This window comes from Lipotes vexillifer, unplaced genomic scaffold (genome assembly GCF_000442215.2).
Source record: "Lipotes vexillifer unplaced genomic scaffold, Lipotes_vexillifer_v1.1 scaffold40, whole genome shotgun sequence".
NCBI lineage: Eukaryota > Metazoa > Chordata > Mammalia > Artiodactyla > Lipotidae > Lipotes > Lipotes vexillifer.
The window spans coordinates 3,980,623-3,986,435 of NW_006771578.1; the positions used below are offsets into that span (position 1 = coordinate 3,980,623).

Below are 5,813 nucleotides of genomic sequence, written 5' to 3' on the forward strand. Positions count from 1 at the left end.
AGCAGAAGGAAAGAAATCATAAAGATCAGAGCAGAAATAAATGAAATAGAAACAAAGAAAACAATAGCAAAGATCAATAAAACTAAAAGCTGGTTCTTTGAGAAGATAAACAAAATTGACAAATCATTAGCGAGACCCATCAAGAAAAAGAGGGAGAGGACTCAAATCAATAAAATTAGAAATGAAACAGGAGAAGTTACAACAGACACCGCAGAAATACAAAGCATCCTAAGAGACTACTACAAGCAGCTCTATGCCAATAAAATGGACAACCTGGAAGAAATGGACAAATTCTTAGAAAGGTATAAACTTCCAAGACTGAACCAGTAGGAAATAGAAAATATGAGCAGACCAATCACAAGTAATGAAATTGAAACTGTGATTAAAAATCTTCCAACAAACAAAATTACAGGACCAGATGGCTTCACAGGTGAATTCTATCACACATTTAGAGAAGATCTAACACCCATCCTTCTCAAATGCTTCCAAAAAATTGCAGAGGAAGGAACACTCCCAAACTCATTCTATGAGGCCACCATCACCCTGATACCAAAACCAGACAAAGATACTACAAAAAAAGAAAATTACAGACCAATATCACTGATGAATATAGATGCAAAAATCCTTAACAAAATACTAGCAAACAGAATCCAACAACACTTTAAAAGGATCATACACCATGATCAAGTGGGATTTATCCCAGGGATGCAAGGATTCTTCAATGTATGCAAATCAATCAATGTGATGCACCATGTTAACAAACTGAAGAAGAAAAACCAAATGATCATCTCAATACATGCAGAAAAAGCTTCTGACAAAATTCAACACCCATTTATGATAAAAACTCTCCCAAAACTGGGTACAGAGGGAACCTACCTCAACGTAATAAAGGCCATATACGACAAAGCCACAGCCAACATCATTCTCAATGGTGAAAAACTGAAAGCATTTCCTCTAAGATCAGGAACAAGACAAGGATGTCCACTCTCACCACTCTTATTCAACATAGTTTTGGAAGTCCTAGCCACGGCAATCAGAGAAGAAAAAGAAATAAAAGGAATACAAATCGGAAAAGAAGAAGTAAAACTGTCGCTGTTTGCAGATGACATGATACTACACATAGAGACTCCTGAAGATGCCACCAGAAAACTACTAAAGCTAGTCAATGAATTTGGTAAAGTAGCAGGATACAAACTTAATGCTCAGAAATCTCTTGCATCCCTATACACTAATGATGAAAAATCTTAAAGAGAAATTAAGGAAACACTCGCATTTGCCATTGCAACAAAAAGAATAAAATACCTAGGAATAAACCTACCTAGGGAGACAAAAGACCTATATGCAGAAAACTATAAGACACCGATGAAAGAAATTAAAGATGATACCAACAGATGGAGAGATATACCATGTTCTTGGCTGGAAGAATCAATATTGTGAAAATGACTATACTACCCAAAGCAATCTACAGATTCAGTGCAATCCCTATCAAATTACCAATGACATTTTTTACAGAACTAGAACAAAAAAATCTTAAAATTTGTATGGAGACACAAAAGACCCCGAATAGCCAAAGCAGTCTTGAGGGAAAAAAATGGAGCTGGAGGAATCAGACTCCCTGACTTTGGACTACACTACAAAGCTACAGTAATCAAGACAATATGGTACTGGCACAAAGACAGAAACATAGATCAATGGAACAAGATAGAAAGCCCAGAGATAAACCCACGCACCTCTGGTCAATTAATCTGTGGCAAAGGAGGCAAGGATATACAATGGAGAAAAGACAGTCTCTTCAATAAGTGGTGCTGGGAAAACTGGACAGCTACATGTAAAAGAATAAAATTAGAACACTCCCTAACACCATACACAAAAATAAACTCAAAATGGATTCAAGACCTAAATTTAAGACCAGACACTGTACAACTCTTAGTTGAAAACATAGGAAGAACACTCTTTGACATAAATCACAGCAAGATCTTTTTTGATCCACCTCCTAGAGTAATGGAAATAAAAACAAAAATAAACAAATGGGACCTAATGAAACTTAAAAGCTTTTGAACAGCAAAGGAGACCATAAACAAGCCGAAAAAACAGCCCTCAGAATGGGAGAAAATATTTGCAAATGAGTCAACGGACAAAGGATTAAACTCCAAAATATATAAACAGCTCATGCAGCTCAATATTAAAGAAACAAACAACCCAATCTAAAAATGGGCAGAAGTCCTAAATAAACATTTCTCCAAAGAAGACTTACAGATGGCCAAGAAGCACATGAAAAGCTGCTCAACATCACTAATTATTAGAGAAATGCAAATCAAAACTACAATGAGGTATCACCTCACACCAGTTAGAATGGGCATCATCAGAAAATCTACAAACAAATGCTGGAGAAGGTGTGGAGAAAAGGGACCCCTCTTGCACTGTTGGTGGGAATGTAAATTGATACAGCCACTATGGAGAACAGTATGGAGGTTCCTTAAAAAACTAAAAATAGAATTACCATATGACCCAGCAATCCCACCACTGGGCATATACCCAGAGAAAACCATAATTCAGAAAGACACATGCGGGGCTTCCCTGGTGGCGCAGTGGTTGAGAGTCCGCCTGCCGATGCAGGGGCCACGGGTTCGTGCACTGGACTGGGAAGATCCCACATGCCGCAGAGCGCTGGGCTCGTGAGCCATGGCTGCTGAGCCTGCGCGTCCGGAGCCTGTGCTCCGCAATGGGAGAGGCCGCAACAGTGAGAGGCCCGCGTATCACACACACACAAAAAAGACACATGCACCCCAGTGTTCACTGCAGCCCTATTTACAATAGCCTGGTCATGGAAGCAACCTAAATGCCCATCGACAGACGAATGGATAAAGAAGTTGTGGTACATATATACAATGGAATATTACTCAGCCATAAAAGGAACTAAATTGGGTCATTTGTTGAGACGTGGATGGATCTAGAGACTGTCATACAGAGTGAAGTAAGTCAGAAAGAGAAAAACAAATATCGTATATTAATGCATGTATGTGGAACCTAGAAAAATGGTACAGGTGAACCGGTTTGCAGGGCAGAAACAGAGACACAGATGTAGAGAACAAACGTATGGACACCAAGGGGGGAAAGCGGTTGTGGGGTGGGGGTGGGGTGTGATGAATTGGGAGATTGGGATTGACATGTATACACTGATGTGTATAAAATTGATGACTAATAAGAACCTGCTGTATAAAAAAATAGATAAAATAAAAATTAAAAAAAAGAAGCAATAGAAACAAAAACACAGAGACATAAAATATGATAGTAAAATTATGACCAAAATACTAGCTAAGGGGCTTCCCTGGTGGCACAGTGGTTGGGAGTCTGCCTGCCGATGCAGGGGACGCAGGTTCATGGCCCAGTCCGGGAGGATCCCACATGCCGTGGAGCGGCTGGGCCCGTGAGCCATGGCTGCTGAGCCTGTGCGTCCGGAGCCTGTGCTCCGCAACGGGAGAGGCCACAACAGTGAGAGGCCCACGCACCGCAAGAAAAAAAAAAAAAAAAAAAAAATACTAGCTATGTTAATGAATGGCCATAGTGAACTACTAAAAAGAAAAGGTTGGGGAACAAGACAAAACTCCCACCGTGTGGCATATTTAAGAGATATCCCCAAAGCAAAGTAATTCAACAATGTTGAAAAAATAGGAAAGGTAAATATATATCAAGTAAGGGCTACATCAAACTAAGCAGGTACAGTAACCTTGATATGAGGCAAGTAAGGTTGAAATCAGGGCAAACCATATTAAGTGAGACAAAGAACACTTTATAACAATAAAGAATATAATCCACAACTGAAGATCGAACACACCAAATAACAGCACCAAAATTCAAAGCAAAAGCTACAGGGAATACAAGAAAGGTCAGACAGATACACAGTAGAGGCAGATGATTTTAATTCACCTCTTTCAGCTCATGACAGCTCAATGCACCAAATTAAGTAAAGACATAGAAAAACCAAAATTGCATAAGTAATGACATTTAACTGATGTATACGTGTTTCTAGAAATTGCCCATATATTAGGCCACAAATAAAACCTCACCAAAAAAGCAGACATAATACAGAACCTGGTAACACAGAAGAAAAACTAGAAATTCATCACAAAGTTATGGATCACAAAATCCTACCACTTGGACGTTTTTGAAAACTCTCTTTTAAACAACTCAGATCAAAAAAGAGACCGATATAGAAATTGTAGAGTGTCTAGAAAACAAGAATATCAAAAAACATTCCATATATTGGAACCTGTGAGATCCCATTAAGGTAGAGCCCAGAGGAAGTCATGGCTGGTGTACTTGTATTAGTAAAGGAAAAAGAGTGAAAATATACAAATTAAGCATAATAAAATAGAAAAATGAAAGATCTAATCAGCACAGCTGTCGGGGAGCCCAACGCGCCACTCCGCCTCCTGCCCCGTCTGTCCTCTGGAGTCGCCACCTGCCATCACTGCGCCATGACCACCCAGCAACTAGTCCTCCAGGGCCCGGGACCGTGGGGCTTCTGCCTTGTGGGGGGCAAGGACTTCGAGCAGCCTCTCACCATCTCCCGGGTCACTCCCGGAAGCAAGGCTGCTATAGCTAATTTATGTGTTGGAGATGTAATCACAGCCATCGATGGGGAAAATACCAGCCACATGACGCACTTGGAAGCTCAGGACAAAATCAAGGGCTGCACAGACAACTTGACTCTCACAGTAACCAGATCTGAACAGAAAATCTGGTAGCTTCTGGTGACAGAGGAAGGGAAACGTCATCCATACAAGAAGAATTTAGCCTCTGAACCGCAAGAGGTCCTACACATAGGAAGCGCCCACAACCAGAGCGCCCTGCCCCTTACCGCCTCACCTGCCTCCACTCCTGCCCCAGGGTCATCACAAACCAGTACAACAGCCCAGCTGGCCTCTACTCTTCTGAAAACATCTCCAACTTCAACAGCGCCTTGGAGTCAAAGACGGCCGCCAGTGGGCAGGAGACGAATGGCAGAGCATTAGACCGTTCTCAGCTTCCAAGCGGACTCGTCATTGATAAAGAATCTGAAGTTTACAAGATGCCGCAGGAGAAACAAGAGTTAAATGAGCCTCCAAAACAGTCCACTTCATTCCTGGTCTTGCAGGAAATCCTGGAGTCTGAGGAGAAAGGGGAACCCAACAAGCCCTCAGGATTCAGAAGAGTTGAGGCTCCAGTCACCAAAGTGGCTGCATAGAATGGAAATGCCCAGAAGCTGCCCACGTGTGACAAATGTGGCACCAGCATTGTCGGCATGTTTGTGAAGCGGCAGGACCGTCACTGCCACCCTGAGTGTTACGTGTGCACCGACTGTGGCAACAACCTGAAACAGAAGGGCCATTTCTTTGTGGAGGATCAGATCTACTGTGATCTGATCTAAGCACACCCGGGAGCGGGTCACTCCACCCGAGGGCTATGATGTGATCACTGTGTTCCCTAAGTGAGCCAGCAGCTCTGCACCCAACACTGTTCTCCAGCGAGCCCCTGCTGCATCTTGTCCTCTGAAAGCTCGGGCCTCTCTTTTCTTGAAAGTTCTCACTTACTTTGGTTTTTATCCCTGCTCGTTAGCTAACTGACTCGCGCTGGCTGTGTGATGCCCACTTTTATAATTAACGGAAGATGGCTTTGTTCAGTGTCCCCTTACCAGCATCACTGTGTCTTCTCTCCTCCTCCATTCATCTCTGCTGCAAATGGACATCAGCCAAACTTGAACCAAACTGAATTTAATATGTCTGACAATGATTTTTTTACTCAATAAATTAATAGACTTCAAAACAAAAAAA

At 41.8% G+C, this 5,813-nt stretch overlaps 1 pseudogene; it reads left to right on the forward strand.

The window, feature by feature from the left end:
* The first annotated feature begins 4,478 nt into the window (after positions 1–4,478).
* Positions 4,479–5,474, forward strand: LOC103087129 (PDZ and LIM domain protein 1 pseudogene; annotated as a pseudogene).
* The last annotated feature ends 339 nt before the right edge of the window (positions 5,475–5,813 follow it).